Below are 22,869 nucleotides of genomic sequence, written 5' to 3' on the forward strand. Positions count from 1 at the left end.
GCCCCCTTTTCTCCTATGATCCTGGATGTCCCTGCCTGATCTTCTAAGTGACTTGTCCTCCCTGATGAAAAATACATATCGTATAATCTTAGACCATTTTTCTCCTCCCTGCACACATGGAACTTAAACTTCTTTCTCTGAATGTGCATGGCCTCAACCATCCAGCTAAGCATATGTCCATATGGAAGGAGGTCCAAAAACACAAGGGAGGCATCGTAGCGATCCAAGAGACTCACTTTCAGTCTGATGCGATTCTGTACTCTAAGCACATGAATTTCCCACATATCTTCCTTGCTTCAGCTCCAGTTAAGAAGAGAGGAATTCTTGTAGCACTCAGAGACTCTATATCCTTCTCTCTCCATAATTCCATACTTGATTCAGAGGGTAGATTTATCATTTTAATATGTACTATTATTGCTAAGCTGTTCACACTGATATCTGTATATGCCATTAATTCACACCAGATGATATTCTTCCACAAACGTTTTAACCAAACCCCTTGCTAGATTCCTCCTCCTTGGGGAAGGGTCGTCCAATTTCCCTGGATGGCCTGCTTCACAAGGACTTCACTTTCTACTCATGCAGGCACAATTCGTACTTGTGAATTAATCTTTTTGTCTTTGACAAATGGTTGCTACAGCAAACCTCCTCCTCCAAGATACACAACATAACCTGGCCGGATCATGCAGTGATCATCTTTACTTCAAAAGAGGAGGGTCTTAGTCTCAGTATCTACCTGGCGCTGTAACAACTCACTTTTCCAAAACCCTTCCACTTCAAATATATTAGCACAACATCTTCATACCTTTTTTTCCTGTAATGACACCCCCAAAATCTCAGCCTATACATTTCGGAACTCCCATAAAGCCTACAGGCTAAAAAACAATACCAGACAACTTTGTCTAAAATCTTGCAAGCTAACCACCAGTTAGAAACCAAAAACAAGATGTGTCCTGACCCAAAGATCACCCTGCATCTCTGACTAAACTTTGCACTGAGTTAGGAGTATTGATGGTCCAGGACCATGATAAGTATTTACGCTCCCTTCATCTGAAGTTTTATGCCCAGCATAACAAGGCAGGATAATTCTTAGCCGCAAGACTTATAACTCGTAAGGTCAAATACAGAATTCCTTTCATCTTCCACCCATTCACAAAATCTAAATTATGTAATCCTCAGAACATAGCAGATGCTTTTTGCGGACTACTATAGTTCTTTATATAACTTAGAGGAGGATCAGTCAACCCCCCAGCCATCAGAGGAGGACATCAGTTACTTTCATTTCATCCTCCTTCTTCCTGCCCTCTAAGATTCCCAGTTGTAACACCAAAACTCTCCATTTATAGCCACAGAGATAGCAGCAATGATAGATACTCTTCCCAATGGTAGATCACAAGGCCCTGACAGCTTTACTAACAAACATTTTAAAAATTTCTAAGCTGGTCTAGCTCCATACCTTCTGCGGCTGTTCCAAGAAACAACAATGTCAGCATCCCTAAAGACCAAAATTCTACATGCTCATATAGACACCCTTCCCAAACATGGCAAAGAACCAGATACCCCAGCCAACTTTTGTCCAATTTCCCTACTTAACTCTGATGTTAAAATTTATGCTAAGGTGCTAGCTAGAAGACTCTTGAATATTTTCCAATGGTAATTAAACCAGACCAGATGTAATTTATGAAGGGTAGGCAGGCATCAGATGCCACTAGACGTATTCTAAGTATTATTTAACATGCAGAATCAACCAAAACGCCTTTCTTGCTTCTCTCCATAGATGCAGAAAAGGCATTTGACAGAGTACACATTTCTATAGTACTTAAAACCTTTGGTTCCCGAGGTCCCATATTATCGGCAATTCTAGCATTACTGTATACTCTAATCCATCAGCCCAGGTTTTCACCTCTGGTCTCTTCTCAAAAGCCTTTCCCCTCTCTAACGGAACCTGACAGGGTTATCCCCTTTCTTTCTCCATATTCAACTTAATGATAGAGCCCTTAGCAGAATCCAGTCAGTCCCAACCTCATGTTTCAGGGTTTAAATTCCATAACAGGTCTCATATTGAAAGCTTATTTGCCGATTATGTGATCTGGTCCTTGATCAATCCACTGATCTCACTTCCCTTTGTCCACAAATTACTGAACACGTTCTGCTCCCTGTCATATTATAAAGTGAACTTCACAAAATCTCTGATTTTAAACATGGGAGTGCAAATCTATACTAGGAAACATTTAACACCTACCATACTCGTGGGCGCCTGAGGGCATCCCCTATCTTGGGATTACCCTGACCCCATCTGTTTCATCAATAGTGGCAGCTAATTACAATCCCTTGCTAGTGAAGATCCAACAAGAACTGTCCCTTTTTTCTATAAAAGAGTTGTTCTGGGTGGGTAGATTGGGGTATATAATTATGATACTTCCCCAGATCTTGTATACATTTTGTACGCTTCCTATTCCGATCCCTTCTCACTATCTCTCTTCCCTCACGCGTCTCCTAAAAAAAATACATATGGCAAAACAAGCATCTTCGATGCTCCATAGCCCATCTGATCAGACATAAAAAAGTAGGTGGGTTCAGAATGTTTAATCTAAAAGATTACTAACTGGTCAAACAACTAACTCACCCTAAACACCCTAAACACTGGTTCCATCCATCACCTGATATGCTTTGGCCACATATAGAATCTGCCCTGATAAAAATACCACACCTTCATACTCTCATTTTAGCAGATTATTGGAAACCCCTGAAGTTAAGTAATCTTCCTTTAACGGTTCAGTCCTCGCTAATTGCATGGAGAGCCCTGCTGAATCATCCTGGGGACCTCTCCAAAGCCCATAATATACATGCCATTAACTGCATTGGAAATCCATATTCTATATCTGTCCATCCAACAATGGTCTACTCTAGGTGTCCAATGGGTGGAAGATGTTCTGGATGACAACACACTTAAACCATTCTCTGAATTTACTAAAATATTCAATATACCTTCCACTGAATTTTACACATATATGAGGATCTCAAACTTCATCTGCACTAACCCCTGCCACCCCTACCTCTTTCCCCTCAGACATGGCAGTACTACAGTTTCCAATATTTGTCCTTGAAAGGAATTTCACTTCTTTATAATATTCTCCAAAATAAGACCACCTTCTAAAAGTCCAACCCTCTCCTACAGTGGGAAGAGGACCTCCAAAATACATACACACCAGCACAATGGTTGCAGGCTTTTAAGTATACTCATAGCATCGCTCGATGCGTCAATCACTGGGAACTTTCACAAAGAATTATCTCATGTTCGTACCTGAGGCTTTTTCGATTGTCTCTATACTATCCCTTTAAGTCACCGCTATGCTGGCGTTATTGTGGCCAAATAGGAAATCTCTTCCATACACTTTGGTCATTTAAAAATCTCCCTTGTTTTTGAAAGCAGGTAATCTGCCTCGTCTCTTCTATCACTGGAATTTTGACACCACCAACCCCTCCCCTTTCTATTCTAAACTTAGGAATCTAACACTTTCCATCTAACTATCGTCCGATAGTTTCACATATACTTCTGTCCTCCATATCAGGAGTCTCCCTGAGGAAGTCACGTGATGTGACGTAACGCGTAGGAGGAGCCGCCAGACTACCGGAAGTGACGTTGGAGATCGGAGCGATATCGCTCCCCACGCTGCATTTACACATTATTTGCGAACGAATGATCTACAAATTGTAAGTGCAACTATGTTTTTAACAATAAACCTGATTTGATATACTGCACCATGATTGCCCTCTATTTTAACTGAGCCCGAGGTCACGATAAGGAGTTAAGGACGCCAGAAAGTTTAACACCCCAAAAGCTGACAGGACAGGACAGGAAATACCCGGAGGTCGAAACAGGAGATTGGAATTAGCAAAAGCCTACATGCTACCCGGAGGCTAAGCTTTATATACAGGCGCAATATACACCTTATTGAGGTGAGAATATAGAACACCTAGATGTGACACCTGGTGGAGGCAGCAAGTCACAACACCCTTATTTTTGCATGAGAGCACGTTTATTCTTCTTTGAAGTTATTGAAGGGAATTGCACCTGATTCTGGATTTTTATAAATGGACACTATGAACACTGCACTTTATTTATTTTAGATCTAATAGAGAAAGCACAAAGCACCTTTAACTTTTTTTAAAGTTCTATTTACATATTTATACTTTGTCAACGGTATATTTATTCATTGACATCTTTATGAAATCGAAGTACTCAGCACTTTTTCGTATAGAAGATATATTGTAATGGTTTATGTACATTTTAATTTATTTATATGATGGAATTAATTTGATCACCACGGTATAATTCAACGACAACACATTTTCACCACAAGAACACGTCTTTATTATTGTATTTTATATATTCACAATTTTAAGCCATTTTTTTAAGCTACACTTTTTTAAGCTATATTTCCACTTCTGAAGTGCACCACCTACCCAAATTGTACACATTGTATTGACTGGTTCCTGGTGCCAGTACTGTGGTGCAGCAGCAGGAAGGGAAACATATACTACCTCGGATAGCGCAGGAACCACCCATACATATAAGATAAACTAAATTTTTAGTCTATACATACACATATTCACACAAAAAGGGATTACCTATGGTTAGGGACAGATGATCGGGGCTGGATGCAATCTTTCTGCACCTAGGGCTGACAATCTGTTCCTAACAGGCTTCCCAGCCATAGCTGTTTGAATACAGCTATGATTCTTCCTTTCTAAATGCCTTAGTAAATTAACAATGTGTTTTTCAAAGTGCGGTTTCAAAGCAGACACCTATAGGCCCCAATAAAGGCACCTAGCAGTGCACTGTGTGGATTATGCAGCCAAACTGTTGCATAGAGGAGCTTGGTCACAGGACACAACTCGGACCAAAGAAAATCTGGCTTTTTGGAGGTTAGTTGGCGTACCGTTCAAAATTAATCAATCATACATGGTGAACTTCCGGCACATGGTAATGTAAGGGCTCATTCACACAGGCAGAAAAAAATGCTGAATGTGGATGCATATTTTTGGCTTAAAAGAAAGTTCCTGTGTAAAATACGCATCTAAAATACTCACATTTATGCAAGCTTATACAGGTTAATTTGCGTACATGAGTAAAATCTGCAGATCTTCATGCATAAATTCTGCGGCCATGTCCTACTTTTTTTGCGTGAAACTAAACGCAATGAACATTTTGGTATGTAGATGCAGCTTGTGTGTATGGGCTTATTGATTATTATAGTGCTACGCTTAGATGCATTCAAAGCTATCTGTTCTAGGCATATAAATGTAAAATGTTACTGTCCGTGTGAATGAGCTCTGTGTGCATTGGGCCTAATAATTACTATAGTGCTACGAATAGATGCATACAAAATCATCTGCTGTACTTATCTAAACGCTGCATTTTTTTCTGTCTATGTGAATGAGTACTTAACCTCCCTGGCGGTATGATTCTGTCAGGAATTACATACCAAAAGCGGTACAATTCTTTTCATGGAAATTTGGCATTATGTATTATAGGCCTACAATTCTTAGTAATTACTGACTTAAACCTGACCAAAACAAGAGTCTAGTAGACATCCCAGATGTGATAAATTTGAAACACAAACGCATGAATTATATTCAAATCAATAATATAATTTTATTATTTAATATATAATATATATAATAAAATTATATTATTGATTAGATTATAATTCATGCATTATATATTATATATATATATATATATATGTGTGTGTATATATATATATATATGTGTGTGTATATATATATATATATATATGTAATATATAACGCATGAATTATAATTGAATCAATAATATAATTTTATATATATATATATATATATATATATATATATATATATATATATATATATATATATATATGTGTGTGCATATATATATATACATATATACACATATATATATATATATATATATATATATATATATGCATATATATATATATATATATATATATATGCATATATATATATATATATATAATATAAAATGTGTTATGTGTTTGTGTAACGTTTTTTTTTTCTTTGAATTTCCCTCCCTAGTTCCGCTCCCATGCAGCATTGCTGCTGCAGGGAACGGAACTAGGAAGTCATCACACCGACGGAGGACGGAGGAGCGGCGGGACTCTCGGCTGGCGGTCACAGCAATGAGAGATCATCGCTGGATCGCCAGGAGAAGGTAAGAGACACCGCTGCGCTCTCTGCACATCCACCCCGAGCGTGACTCGGGGTTACCACTCCTGATAGAAAAAATCAACCCCGAGTCACGCTCGGGATCACCGCCAGGGAGGTTAATGAGCCCTAAAGGTACAGAATATTAGGGATGGGCTCAGACATGTTTGGATCCTAGTCCCAACCCACCTGAGCAATCCTGCCAGGAATCCATCACTGCACACCGCCAATCATGAGCAATGTTTATGTGCAGCTGCGGGCTGGGAAATGCCTTACTGCCTTGGCGGTGTGCAGTGACGGCTTCCTTGCAGGGTTGCTCGGGTGGGTTGGGACTAGGATCCGAACATGCCTGAGCCCATCCCTACAGAATATTATATCCCAGCCTTTCTTAACCGGGGTTTTGCGAAGCTCTGAGGTTGCTAGGGGTTCCTTGAGCAGTGAGCAATGGCAAATTGATCACCCAGCTACACTGACCATCAATGCCAGACCAAAAATGGAAGAGGGAGTCCAAGATAATTTTATAATGTTGGTAAAAAAAAAAAAGGCATATAAAACAGCCAACCCCATTACTTTTTTTTACCAACAATTAAAATGTTTTTGAACTCTTTCATCCAGTTTTATTCTGGCTCACCTTTCTGAATTTCTGTTGTTTGAGCTACTGTTGGGTGCCCACTTAGGGAGGCCTTGTTGGGCGGAAGCTGCCTCACCAGAGCTATTGTTTGAAGTTTTCCTTCAACTGACTACATGTGCAAGTCTAAAGCCTAGTACACACGGGCAAAATGCAGGGCAGCATTGGCTGCTACAATAGAAACTGGCTGACATTCTTCCTGTGAAGGGTCAGAAGGGTCATGACTGAAAAATATCTGCTGACTAGAGTGTTCTGGCAGTGGCAGGGCCGGAATCCCCCTGTCAGAGCACAATAGCACAGAAGGGGGGTAGCTGTACTAACATCAGATTGTTAGTACACTGGCTCTGACCTGTTGGGTTGAATGAAAAAAAAAACTAGTAGTGCATGCGAGGCTTAAAAGTTCCCAGCACCTTTTTGAGTATCTTGTTCTGAGGCACCAATGCATGGGAACACTTCTACACTGACCACTAATGTTAGAGGATACCACAATTTTACTGTCTGCTTTCTTCAATTAATTGTTTATCAATCCTGCAATTTCAAGATTATTACTAAAATAGTTGTTTTACAGAGCAGGAGGGTTTAAAACATTATCTGACCAGCGTGTCAAATATGCTGGGTATACCATATTGTTGATTTTTACATATGAAGCGTTCTACAATTAATGCAACCTTTTTTCAGTTGTGGCACACTTGAAAACTATGGATGTAAACAGTGAGATCTAAGCTTTAAAAAACACATGGGAGACACAATTACTGACCCTGCCCTGTTACTTCTGGGTGCCTCGTTAGTGAAAAACAAATTGGAATTACAAAAGACAAGCAATGAGGGATGACTTCCTGTTGGGAAGGTTCACTAAAGTGCTCCTTGTCAAACACTTATGGCAAGTGGTTATAAATTAGATCAAATTATTTCACCGACTTCACTGTTATTATTATTTTTTTCTTTTTTGCCTTAAAGCAAACTGCAGCTCCGGACTGATTTAATCACAGCAAACTTCCACTTTTTATAAGACTTCAAAGCATATTTTACAGGGGGGAAAATCCTAACCTTGATTTGGTCCATCTCTCTACTTGCAGGCTTCCCCTTCACTCATAAATTTCAGATGAATGCATAGTCTGTAGACTTTGATGGATTTATTAAAATGCTTCTCAATGGTAGAATTATAGTTTTGCTGGGGAGGTTTTTCTTCATTTTCCAGCCAAACGCACACTATGCTAATTAAGCATTTGCAACAAATGTAGATTTACAACACATTTCCTGGCAGCTAGCTCCATTTTGTTCACATATAGTTTTGTTTTTATAAAATATTGCTAAGTGGGGTTGCAAGAGGTTGGATACGCTATTTAAGCTTTGGACATGATCTAAAAAAGGAGTATCTGCGTAATTTAAGGAGTGAATAAAGAGTATGTCAATAGAGTATAGAAGTAGAAAATAATTGAGCTGCACAGAAATGCTCTGTTACTAAAGTGTTTTAGAGACAAACTCAGAATGAACGATCTGCATGGGTGTGTGCAGGATCTGCTAGGAATGTAACATAAATGATTAAGTTCTTTGTTCCCATAGGCCCCTTTCACACGGGCGATCCGATCCGCCTGTCAGTTTTTCAGGCGGACCTGATCAGATGCTCCATGCATCCCTATGGGGCAGCGGGTGTCAGCAAAGACATCTCCGCTGACACCTATCCGATTCAATCCTGTCTGTGAAATCCGGACGGATGGAAACCCTATTTTCCACCCGCTCGGAGGATCGGATTGGTCCGATCTCCCCATAGAGGACAGCGGGGATCTGACAGCTCCGTCTCTGCCCACAGAGCGAAGACGGAGCTGTCATCCGCCTACTCAACCTGGGATTGGCGCATCGATCCCCATCGATCCCCCGCTGAGCAGAATGCCCATGCAGGGCCATAGATTATTTTTTTCCTGCGGGGGGGTTCAGCCTTGAGTACCCAGAGAACAATAATTAGCACGTCTGTCACTCTGTAACAAATTGTGGTGTATATATATATGCAGTATATACAGCGCCCCCAGCAGGCACATCTGTTAGTGAAGCAAATAGCAAACATGGCTTCAATGTTGAGACTTTCTTGCAGAGGCATTTGGGCTGATTTTTTTATTTATATGTTTATATTACATTTTTTTTTCGACAATAAATGAAATGAAAAAAAAAAAAAAAGAAACAACAAATTACAAGTAAAATTAGGTTTATACCTCTATACATCTGTGTAAAATACCAGCTTTACTGCCCCTTATTAGTTCCTAAACCAAAGGGAAGAAAAAAAAAAGGGCCCCAAGAGGGTCTCTCTAATGTTATTATCAAAACATTTTGTGAAAAATTTCCCAATAAGTCAAAAAAAATTATCGTGAAGGAAAAACTTGTGAAAGAGAAAAAAAAAGGGGGTAAGGAGGTCTCTCATTGTGATATTAATATCAAAACATTAAGTGAAAAATTACCCAAAAAATTATCGTTTTTTGGTGAGAAGGAGAAACTTGTGATAGAAAAAAACAAAAAAACAAAAAAAAAAAAACAAAGAGGGTTTCTCATTGTGATATTATTATCAAAAATATTAAGTGAGTAATTTCCCAAGAAGTCAAAAGATTATCGTGAAGGAAAAACGTGTAAATTGTGTAAATATTATTTTCTGTTATCCATTGATAGCAGATAAAATAAGTAAACAGGAATTTGCTTTTCACAAGACTGGATAATGGAAATGAATTTGCACATAATTTGGTGTGTGGGGTAAATGTCACATCACCTAAACTTTTACTAGACCAGGCAAATCAAGACGGGTTTTTGAGCCATTTTCTGCCTTCTCACTCCTTTGCGGCCCTCAGTGGTTTAAGAACTTACATTAACCACTTTACCACTAAGCCTATTTTTGACACTTTTTGTTTACAAGTTTAAATCAGTATTTTTTCCTAGAAAACTACTTAAAACCCCCAAATATTATATATATTTTTTTAGCAAAGACTCTGGAGAATAAAATGTCGGTCATTGTAAAAATTTTTGTCACGCGGTATTTGTGCAGCGGTCTTTAAAACGCCATTGTTTTGGAAAAAATTAGAAAAATCACATTTCACTGCATTTAAAAAATACTAAACAGTAAAGTTAGCCCATTTTTTTTGTATATTGTGAAAGATGATGTCACGCCGAGTAAATAGATACCCAACATGTTACGGTTTAAAATTGCGCCCCCCCCGCCGTGGGATGGCGACAAACTACGGTCAATAGAGATCTCAATCTGCGACGCTTTAAATTTATTTAATGGTTACCAGTTTAGAGTTAGAGTATAGCTCTTTTTTTTTAATTATTGCCCACGATCTGGCGATCGCGGCGATACGTCACATGTGTGGTTTGAACAGCGATTTCATTCGCGGCTCGACTTGCGTATACGTTTTTTTTTGAGCGCGAGCTAACGGTGACGGGGCGGCTAAATTTTTTTTGTTCCTATTTATTTTTGCTTTTTTTTTACTTTATTACAGGTTTTAAAAAAAAAAAAAAATCTGATCACATTTATTGCTGTCACAAGCAATGTAAACATCCCTTGTGACACCAATATGTAGTGACAGGTACACTTTATGGAGGGATCGAGGGTCTAAAAGACCCTAGACCCCTCCACTACACTTCTCTATATGCAAAATGCCGAAAACGGCATTTTTGCATACAGCCGTTTTTCAAATCTGCCGCCTTTTGCAGCACAGTAACCCGGAAGTGACGTCATGGACGCCGCCTCCGGGTAACGTCATCGGAGACCCGATCGATGCCGTTTCCAGCATTCATCGGGACTCCATCCAGCTGGTGGATGTGCCGGCTGGGTGCTTGGGGCTCCCGGTGGGACGGGAGCCCCGAGCAAAGCCACGGAAGGCGGCGGGAGGACGTCCCCTCCCGCCCCCCCAGGTAACGATCGAGCGGCTCCCGAGCCGCATCAGCCGTTACCGACGAAAAGCCGACCGTCGGCTTCAAACAACGGTACCGGGATGATGCCTCTAGCTAGAGGCATCATCCCGGTATAACCATGCAAAGTCAGCCGACGTAGGTCTACGTGGCTAGACGTTAAGTGGTTAATTAAGCACTCAGATGTTCTCTAATTGATAAAGGTTACATTTCTGTACATATGTTTGTGCTTAGGGTAGCATGATGATTAAGGCTGGGTTCTCACATATGCGAATTGGATGCGGGGTTTCCCCACATCTAATTTGCATGACAGGTGAGTGTGATCGGCTCTCAATAAAGCCGGTTCACACAGGTCCAGGGCGGCCTCCGTCTGCATTGAAAAAGGGTCCTGTGCGTCTTCTGGTCCCATTCAGGTGTGAATTCAGGACCTGATTCGCACCTGAACCAGTCCTTGTACCTTACAGCACTAGGAACCTCAATTCAAATCCTAGTAGGACATTACCTGCATGGAGTTTGTATGTTCTCACAGTTCTTGTGTGGGTAGTACTCCTACATTCCAAAAACATGCTGGTAGGTAATTGGCTCCTGTCTAAATTGGCCCTACTATGTGTATGAATAAATGTGAGTTAAGCTGGATACACACTATCCAACTTTTGTGGTTAGATTTCCTTCAGATTTACCTTTTCTATGTAGTGCAAGGGCCTGCCAGATTGCATACAAATTGAAAGTGTTGAGGTTTGACCTCATATTATATGGTTTTGGTAAATCTAAAGGAAAAAGTCTTCAGAAAATCTTATAGTGTGTATGGCCCATTAGGGAGCCTTGGATTCTAAGTTCCTTGAGGGCAGGGACTGATGTGAATGTACAGTACAATCTGTAAATTGTTGACACTAAATAAATACCTGTAATAAAAATAATAAGGAAATGTTTTAAGATCTTTCTCTCTGGCATGAAATATTGTAAGCTAAAATTATTTCTAATGTACCAAAGTGCAGAAACCTTTTTTTATGGAATAGGTGTAACCCTTAAGAAACATAATATGGTTCCTAGTAGATTAATTCCACTCAATTTGTTTCAGTGTATTATTTGGGTTTGACAAGTCTATCCTAGAGTGTTTATGAACAGGGAAACAGCATAAGACTGTGGGATCCTTAAAGTGGTTGTAAACGGTAATTTTTCATTTTTTGTTAAATAACAAACATGTCTATACTTACCTGCTTTGTGCAATAGTTTGGCAAAGAGCAGCCCCTATCCCATTCTTCTGGGGTCCCCCACCGCTACTCCAGTCCCCTCCTTTTCATCGGGTGCCCCACAGAAAGACTCTTTCCCTGGGGGCACCCGTGCGGGCTCACTCCTAAGTCCTGCTGCTGCGTCTATTAATACAGACAGCAGGACTCGGTCCCACTCCCGTGTCACAGCTTTTCATTGCGACTAAAGCCCCGTACACACGTACTGACGTCGGCCGAACGATCGGCCGTCTTTTGTCTTGTCTGTTGAAAACTGCAAAAGACTGCACACGAATTTTGTCGGCCAACAACAGCCGACTGCAGAAGTGATGTCATGTGATGGTTAACTTTCCTTGTCTTTTTTCTTTTCTGAACATGCCCAGTCTTGCTAATCTGCTGTCTGTCGGCCGAAATCTGTACTGACTGGCGAACAATCGGCCGTTCTGGTGACGGACAACAAAAATTTTAAAGTCTGCACGACAGATTCTGTTCGGCCAAAAATGCGCTGTCGGCTGTCGGAAGCATCATACTAACAAGCCTACAATCGGCCGATCGGTCGTCGGCCGAATATTTACGGCTGACAATCGCTACGTGTGTATGGGGCTTTAGAATTGCTCCTGCTGCTATCAGTCTGTCCAATGGGGAGAGCAACAGCGGTTGGAGCCACTGCGCTCGTGCACATCGCTGGATTTGATCGGGCTCGGGTAAGTAAAAGGAAGGCTCTGGGGGGGGAGCTGCAGCACAGAAGGTTTTTCAACATAATGCATTGAGCGCATTGGGGTGAAAAACCTTAAGGCTTTACAACCATTTTAAAAGGTGGGGGTGATCTAGTTCTATTAGTTTGTAATGCACTTTGCAACATGACACTCTGTAGGCATGGGACATAAATATTTAAATACATTAAAAATGGACCTCTGATCAGTGGTTTGGGAAACTACTTTTACAAAAGATCTTGGAACAAAATATGACAAGGACATGGGCCAAGGGGGCCACATAATTGGGTTGATGGCTTATCAGTCAAGTGGATGAACCTGGTTGAAAAATTCTGCTTCTCAGGAAAGTGAAAGGCAATCTCCCGGACACACCACCTGTTCTGAGATATTGAAGAAATCAGTCCCATTATACAAATGCCTAGTCTTTATTCCTTTGCTATATTCACAATATATCATTTCTATTTTTTCTTTACTAGCATTTTTATTGAATGGTTTTACTAATATCATCACACAGGTTTGCTTTTGCTTCGAAGGATATCACTGTTAGTTGACATTGGCTATGTGTTTATGGAGGTGAACATAAAAAGGAGGCATTGGAAGTGGTGATAAAAAAACGTTTGACGTGGTGATAAAACAATGGCTCGCAAGATAAAATACTTCTATTAGTCTTGACTTTAGATGTGCAAATAGAGACCTGTATTGCTAGATATTGATCATATGTAAAAAAAAAAGAATGATTTTTAGCAGCAGTATGAAACTTATTTTTGCAAAGTGAACTTTTTGATCTGAAATATTATTGGAAAAATAGTAAACCCATGTCGAAAAATTCATGCGATGTTGTGAATTGAAGCTATTGTTTCTTAAAACCCAAATGAGATTTTATTTTAGTGCATGTGAGCAGGAAGACACTGTTTTGTGTGTTTCTTGTTTCTATTTTGTTTTTACCTAAGCTCCAGTGGCAGCACAAGATTCTCCCACCGGGCAGCACGTATAGACAGGCACCAGCAGAACTAGAGCTCTCCAATCAGCAGGGAGCTTACATTTAGTTGATACTAAAGCTTTGGCTCTGACTCATCAGTGTGCGTGAGTGGGGGTCTACTTGCCCTGCACACGTGGGTACTTTTCACGTGGAGTGTGCTTATCAATGTTTAAGACAAGGTGTAGACTGCGGTCATGTGAAGAATCTAACATTAAGGACGTTCTCTGACTTAGAGATGAGCTTACGTGGTCTGCAGTAAAAAACGCAGAGTTCCTCTAAAAAGTGTGTTCCCATGTCACTAAACAATGTAGATGTTGTAGGAGGGACGTGCTGAGCCTGCACCCACTCCACCAGTCCAGCATACCTCTTTTATCTCACTCCCAGTTACATAACGGGGTCTCCAAGCACTAGCATGGACCTCATGCATGTTTGATAATAAATCCTTCTCTTCCCGTACCTATGTTACTAGACCATGGATCTCCTCAACACAGGTTCAGTTCTGGTTATTACTGGAAACCAACCACTACAGAGGGAGCCAGACAATGATCCCCCTTCACTACCGGAGGACCTGTCACCTTACCGGGCACCACATCTAATGACCAGTTGCTTTGTGTCTTGAGCTTGGTTACTCTTTGCAACTGCATTACTTCTCCTTATCTTGCCAAGTTAATTCTTTTGCAGTAGTTGAGCTTCATACTCCTTTGGGTTTTACAGACCCAGGTTCTTTAGATATGCCAGAACCCACATGCACCTCTTTGAATAACTTCAGACCGTGGAGGTGCAGTAGACATTGCATATCTAGATTTTAGTAAGGCTTTTGACACTGTCCCACATAGAAGACTTATCAATAAACTGCAGTCATTGAGCATGGACTCCCATATTGTTGAGTGGATTAGGCAGTGGCTGAGTGACAGACAACAGAGGGTTGTAGTCAATGGAGAACATTCAGAACAAGGTCATGTTACCAGTGGGGTACCTCAGGGATCTGTACTGGGACCAATTTTGTTTAATATCTTCATAAGTGATATTGCAAAAGGCCTCGATGGTAAGGCTTGGAACAGTTAAAGTAACTTTACTGAAGAGACTTCAACATTACAGTCTAATATCTGTAACCCTAACTATAGTTGGGTGGCGGCCCAGGCATACCTCTATGAGGTGGTAACCCATACTAGTTTTCTCCATTGCTTAGATGTCCTCCAGAACCATGGTGCCTTCAGGGCACAACAGTCACAATACCACGTGCTGAGCCAAAAGCAGTCTCAGCAGTCCAGAAATCCTGGACCTCAGCCTTCCCCTTTTTATACCACAGGTGGGTTGGCTGGGACCAAAAGCCTGGGAACTGAGCACACATAACTTAACCCTTTCTCCCAGCCTGGGCCAGCTTCAAACTTACTAAATCAGCATTAACACAACCTGCTTACAAGTGAACATATCAGACCATTGCAGAGAGACCACTGTTCTCATACAACAAGCAGAGGTCCACCTCTGCAGCGTTCTACCAAGGCAGAAAACATTGTGCTGCCACTGCATGTTAAACACAAAATGAAAGCAAGAAACACACAGAAAACTATTTTCCTGCTAATATGTGCTAAAATTAAAACTTCAACAGCTTTAACAACCAACAAAATGACTGATTTGTGTGCAGATGACCAACAGTCCATGTCCTTTATGTACGTGTATTGCTCAGAGGAAGTTGTGTTAACCTTTGATTGGTAATAAATGAACAATCATGTCACCCTCCTACGGTTACCTTTACATTTAACATTCCAGAATGTCAGGAATCAACACCAGGTAAATGACTGGATGTAATTTATTTGATCGCACTGACCTGACCCCAGACACTTACCAGATTATGTATCTCTAGTTCAAACTAGTTCAATCCATCCTGTGTAACTTTTCCTATAAACTAGAACTTGTCTTTCAGCTCATCATAGATAGTAAGAAAACACTATACCTGCTCAAATTACAATAAAACCAAAGCTCAACATTCTACAAAAGAGGGCGACAGAGTAATTGTCTGTTTGTTATGCTGACTTTGTTGTAGTTTAGCTAAAATAAGCTTTATAGCCCGCAGGGGTGACAAGACAATATACTCACACACCAAGATACTTTCCAGATGACTGAAGCCAATCCAGGTCTCTAAAACCTCCCCATATAGAGTCATTAATACCTCTTTTCCCTGAGCAATTGTATTGTAATTAACTGGAACCAAAGCCATAGTTCAGGCTATAAAACATAAAAGGCACACTTACATTGCTCAAGCTTTTATGGGTAATTTCTTAATAGCCACGCACTAAAGTCTGCAATTAGTTTACTTATTGTCTTTTTGTTCCATGAAACTGCTACTACTTTGTGAAGCTGCCAAGAGTCTCTTCCAGATGCTCAGTGAGGCCATCTACTGTGACATCCCTGGGGACAAGTATAGGAATGCTGTTCTGAGAGTCACAGAGCACTTCAATTCTGTTGGTCAGACACGTTTATTATCTGCTCTTAGAGCCAGCTCTAAACCAAACTCCACTTTGCCTATGCAAAGAATACCTGTCAGACCTGTTAGAAGGATGACTAAGTAGAATATTCCCATTGCACAAGTTCCTGGAAATGGCTTGAAGCAAGTCGGTGCTGTAGCAACTACCAGCTGGAATCTGATAACAACACAAGTCAAAGCATATACTGTGTTACCAGTGATCACATCACAGCAGTAAATTGCAAGGTTTTGGGGCCATGCAGGACCCCCTTCATCAGGCTTGTACTTCTTACACTGCTGTGCTGTGATCGCTGTAATACACGTTGGGTGCTATTTTAAAGATCCATGGTGTGCTGGCGATTTATGCTTTGTCAGAAGTATGACATACAGACTTTTAACCCAGCATAGACTAATTTGTGCATTCTGTTAAAAGAATGTCTCTTGTTAATGGACACTGCTACAGGTTGAGGAAAGGTTGGTGAAGATAGGACTCCGCAGTGGGCACAAATGCTTTAGACCAACGTTTTTGTAATTTCTGCAGGAAGCTGGGTGCATGCACAAGGTGCCATTCCAAAAACACTGATGACACCAAGACCTGGGAGCCTCCCAGGTGGAACTGTTAGTGGGATCAACTACTTGGAAATGGATCTCCATGTAAAGTAATTACAAAAAGAATATGTTGGGTAACTAGGCCCTGAAAGGACATCAAACAGTATTATATTTATACCAATTGTGCTCTTGTTATCAATCCATAATTTAGGACTCTGGGCTCAGTTAATTTTTTTTGACATAATGATATTTTATTTATTTATTTCAGGTACTTATATAGCGCCGCCAATTTACCCAGCGCTTTACATATACATTGTACATTCACATCAGTCCCTACCCTCAGGGAGCTTACAATCTAAGGTCCCTAACTCACATTCATACATACGCATACTAGGGCCAATTTAGAGAGGAGCCAATTAACCTACCAGCATGTCTATGGAATGTGGGAGGAAACTGAAGTACCCAGACGAAACCTACGCAGGCACAGGGAGAACATGCAAACTCCAGGCAGGTAGTGTCATGGTTGGGATTCAACCAGCGACCCTTTTGCTGCTAGGTGAAAGTGCTAACCACTACACCACTGTGTGATATGTGTTTTAAGCAATTGGAATAGAAAATTAAAGTCACATTTCTAATAACACCAAGACCTGGAGGCCTTCCAGATGGAACTGCTGGTGGGATCAAGTCTCTGGAAATTGTTCTCCCTGTAAAAAAGTAATTACAGTGAGGATAAGTTAGGTAGCTAGGCCCTGAAGGAACTTTAAACAGGATTCTATCTCCACCAATTGTGTTCTGGTGACCAATCCACGATTCTGGGCTCAGTCTTTTTCTTTGGCATAACAATAGATGTTTTAAGCAATATAAGCAGAAAATAAAAGTCACATTTTTGAAATTAGTGATTGTTATGGTAAATAATATGTTCTATAGCTGAACTGAGCCTTTTTCTATCCCCAAACCTTACATGTTGTATAGGACTACAACTAAAAGGGTATCTAAATCCAAAAACAAATATGTAATATATTGCAGCTGACCAATCTTAAGATGAAGCTGCTGAATTTGCTTTCTTTTTTTCAACCTTTTTTTTCCTTTTATTTTCCTCCTGGTGATCCTGCAAACAACACACTTCCTGTCACTCCTCTACACTAATGTTTCCTTGTTATCTGCGCAGGGAGTAATGGTTGCCACACCAGCTGGATTTTACACATTTGCTTTCGTTAATTTTCATTATGTGGTGGAATGATGGGACTAGTAGTCTACACAAGAAAGATAAAGATCTTAAGCCCCATACACACGCACAGATTGTTGGTCAACTGATCGGCCAACTTTTGTCCAGTGTTGTTTGTTGGTTGAAATGAGCTCTAGACTGCACACAAATTTTGTCGGCCAACAACAACCAACTGCAGAAGTGATGTCATGTTCTGGTCTACTTTTCGTGTGTTTTTTCTTCACTGACCATGCCCAGTCTTGATCATCACATTTTTGTCGGCCGAAATCTATACTGACTGACGAACAATCGGCCGTTCTGTTGTTGGCCAACAAAAATTTTATAGCCTGCACACCAGATTTTGTTCGGCCGAAAAGTCGCAGTCAGTTGTCGGAAGCATCATACTAACAAGCCGATAATCGGCCGATCGGACGTTGGCCGACAATTTACGGCCAACAATCGGTGCGTGTGTACGGGCCTTTAGTGCTTTCTTCTTAAGCTCATGGAAAGTGGCAAGGACATTTACAGTATTTTTGGTAAAATCAATATATTTCCGTACAAGTATTTTCCGTACTTGCTAAAAATGCTATTGGCCTGGAAACTGAAAACTAACAAAATTACCACATCTAAGGACTGATAAGCTGCAATATATCACATTTTTGTTTTTAAAGTGGGATTTCAGGCTAAATCTTAACTAATCCTAAAAATGCCCCCCCTTCCCCCAATATCTATGCTTTGCTAACTAACCTTCTTAAGAAAGAAGTACAGTATATATGTGCCTGTTTTCAGGCATCTCTGGTCCCGTGTATCAGCCAACAATCGCTACAGGGGAGAGGAGAAGGCACTTGACAACAGCTGGAATGCCTGGGAACAGTGATGTCATCCATAGTCTCCCATGACCTATTCATTGCTGGCACTCCCTCCCCTGCAGCCACCACTGGCTGACGTAGGAGAGCCAGATCCCATGACCAGACTGGTGCGGGCTGAAAATAGGCAAGTATATAAATTTTTCTTACATAGGTTAGTTTGCATAGGTGTTAGGATGGGGAGGACGCATATTTAAGATTAGTTATGTTTTGTCTGGAATTCAACTTTGAATTCTCATGCACTTTAATTGTATTACATAGTGCACTTTACATAGTGCACTATTAGGGGTATTGATTCTATTAACTGTGTTGTATGCTGTCAGGAAGTCCCTATTTCTGTATTACATCTAGACTTATTTATTTATTTCAGGTACTCATACAGCGCCTGTCAATTTTTACGCAGTGCTTTACATATACATTGTAACATCAGTCCCTACCCTAAAGGACACAATGTTAACAAGCGCTTGATCACATATCGAACCAAAAGTCCATAGAGTTAAAAGTCAGTAATGGCACAGGGGGAGAAAAAGTCCACCATGTGGGGCAGCCATCCAGAAACCAAAAGCCAGGGGTTCCACAGGGCTAAAACAAAGACAAACAGAGGCGCCTCTAAGTGTAGACTTTATGCAACAGGTTTAATGAATAAAATTATAAACTCACGTTAGTAAGCATAAATTCATGCCCATAAAACAAGGTTCCAGTGTGGAGAAGTGTATATCATCCGGTCATGGACATCTGTCCTGCTGGAGCCGAAAATCCTTTCGCCACGGCCGGCTTGTACGGCAAGGTTAGAACCAGGAAGTAGGCTCGGTGTATTTACTTGACAGCGAGGCTACTTCCTGGTTCTAACCTTGCCGTACAAGCCGGCCACGGCGAAAGGATTTTCGGCTCCAGCAGGACGGATGTCCATGACCGGATGATGTACACTTCTCCACACTGGAACCTTGTTTTATGGGCATGAATATATGCTTACTAACGTGAGTGCATAATTTTATTCATTAAACCTGTTGCATAAAGTCTACACTTAGAGGCGCCTCTGTTTGTCTTTGTTCCTACCCTCAAGGAGCTTACAATCCAAGGTAACTTTCAGCTTTTATTTTTATTTTTAATTTTGTCATCATAGTCAGTATCAAGCATTAAAAGGATTATCTCCTAACTATTTGCAGTAGGTGAGTCTGAGGCGAACCCTATGGGTCCAAGATTTGCATTCCTAGTGAATGTATATGCAGATTTGGCTAGGAGTTCTATTTATTGAGATTTACATGCATTGTGGTGTGCTGCCAAAAAAAAAACAATGCAGGCACTATTTTTTGGCAGCACTGCGCATCGCAATGCACATCTGTTGCAATGCCATTCAGAGCAAACGGTACCAAATTGCACCAACGTATGGTACTGTATTTAGATGGTGCAAATGGACTCTTGGGGGATTGATAGAAGTTGGTCAGCCGCAGAACAGTTTTGCATCAGCGAGAACAAGGAGTCACAGCAAACTACTGGCCAATTTCTATCTGACCATCAAATTGTGCTTATTACCATTTGATGAAATCACTGCAAAAACTAACTTCAATGAATGAGATTGGAGTGCTGTGGCTGTATGTAGGACAAGCTAACTGAAAAGGAAAAAAAAAAAACAATTCCACAGCCAAATACAGTATGTGCTACCAATGTATGCGGTCACTGAAACTGTCCATAAAATTTGTACTGTTCCATAACACCACGTACAGCTTTAAAGTGGTAGTAAACTACACATTACAGAGGGATATGCTGTGTTCATACTTTATGTCTGAGGTTTCCAAATACTTTAAGAAATCCCCCAACCATTTTTATTTGTGTATTTCAAAAGTTGCCATGAAAGCCGCATGAAAAGATTCTGTCCCCGTTGTATGTTTACCCATGTGTATGCCCAGTTTCCCATGCCTTTTAGCACAGTAGTTAGCCTATTAGTCCCTAAAATAGGCAGAATTTAACAAGATTAGCCCCCAATAGAATTTAACAAGATTAGCCCTCTATAATCTTTAGTGGGATTTGATTTCAGTTTAGGTTTGCCAAATTGTGAAAAAGATTTCCCAAACCCTTGACAATTCAAAAACTGGGCTCCATGTATTGTAATGTGTAAAATGTTAGAAATAGATTGAGATAGGGATTTGACGATCTGACCACAAAAAGTATTTTTGTTAACAGATATCAAATATTTTTGTAATAAATTCCTTTACAAAACTATTTCAAATGCAAATGGTGATTTCTGTCCTCACACTGAATTGTTCTGAGCTGGCAGAGCTGAGTAACAGCTATACCCCTCAGCACCAGCTTCATAATGCATACTTACAGTATATTACAGAGAAGCATAATGTCTGACCATATATGTTACATTATATACAGTACTGGCTCTGGTTTGTCTTGCAGTATTTTAATTGAAATCCTGCAGTGGGCTTCGGCAAATAAAGATTTTAACCCCAAATTCCATTTACAATAAGGAAATGCAGGGAACTGAGTGCTGCAGGACTGCATAGATCATTACTGATAAAATCAATTATTTGTCTGTTTAAAGTGCCAATTAATTGCTGCTGGTGGACGTACAATTAGGCAAATCCAGATGTCTCTATTGGGCAATGTAAAAATTAATTCCTGACATGTTACAATATATAGCAACTCTTAACTTAAAAAATTTCCTTGAGCTCCAGTCTAATGACTTTGTCTAGACTGTACCAACGGCATCAGTTTCTGCAGGCAGGAGGAAGAATTTCCTCAGTCTCCAACCATCCAGCAATAAGATTGCAACAAAAAAGCTGCAGCAAGGACTAAGATTTACACGAGTGTGTCATCTCTGGTCCAACATCTCATTCTAGAAAGTAGATGCTGACCCTGGATGATGCCCAAATAAAGATAGAGACATCCTTGTGGAGTGAAACCAAGATAAAGTTATTGTCAGGTACTGTGGCCTCTGAATGTGTTACACATACACATTGCATGTTCTTTAAATGAAAGAGAAAGTACTGTATTTTCTGGCGTATAAGACTACTTTTGAACTTTTGAACAAAAATGGGGGATCGTCTTATACGCCGAGTATAATATCTCCAAGGTAACCTAAATATAAGTATTACCGGTAGATGTAATCTCTCAAGACGCTGGCTGTGTGGGAATCCTGTACCGGTATACTGTATGTACCATAGCTTTGGCTACATACAGTGTACTGCGCTGAGCCAATCAGGGAAAACGATGTATTCTATTATTGAATGCAAAGCCTGCTCAGATTAGCAGAGTAACATCAGCCAGCCTCTCTGACTCTGCCATGTATTACAGTACTTGGGGTACCTTGGAGATCTATGAGAAATCTGATGTTTTTCAGTGATGTTGCCTTGCTTCGGAAGGGGGGTAGTCTTATACGGCGAGTATAGCCCAAAACCTATGTTTTAACTTGAAAATTAGGGGGGGTCGTCTTATAAGCCCAGTCGTCTTATAGGCCGGAAAATACGGTATATCTGGTGCTAGGTCCCCTTTAATATGGTAATAAATTCACTATTGACTTTCAGGGGCATTTAAATCCTACTACTGATATAATGGCAAAATAGCAGATTGTAATCTCTATGCTGACCACATAGATATATTAAAAAAAATAAAAATTCCCCAGTCACTAAGAGGAAAAAAAAAAGGTAACTGGCTCTTCTCATAATACATGCTACGGATAATTTATAGATCCAAATATAAATATATTTTCTTCTATGAAGGAAATTCTAGAAATAATTTAATGTTAGGTCATAAAACATAAAGGTGTTTACTAAGGGGCCATGTCAGCTATTTTATATGATATAAAGAATGCCTTGATTTTTATGTTTATTTTCTACATAAAATAAGCCTCGTCATTTTGCACTTCTTTTTATCTTATCTGGCATAAGCCTTGATATAAAACCCCTATATATCTTAATGTTTTTATCCATAGCTGACCTCGCACTGCACACCATTCTTCCACAGTTACTCGTCAACATCTGATCCACCCATTTGAACTCTTTAAAGCTCATCCAGACTCCATAAAGGGCTATGTCTGGTTTTATGAACGCATTGCAGACCACACACTGGCAGGGTCTGAGGATTCTGGGAATAAACCTGTTTTTATGATCAGATTAAGGAGCTCTCT

The sequence above is a fragment of the Pelophylax lessonae genome (assembly GCF_965119305.1).
Source record: "Pelophylax lessonae genome assembly, chromosome: 3".
In the NCBI taxonomy this organism is placed as follows: Eukaryota; Metazoa; Chordata; class Amphibia; order Anura; family Ranidae; genus Pelophylax; species Pelophylax lessonae.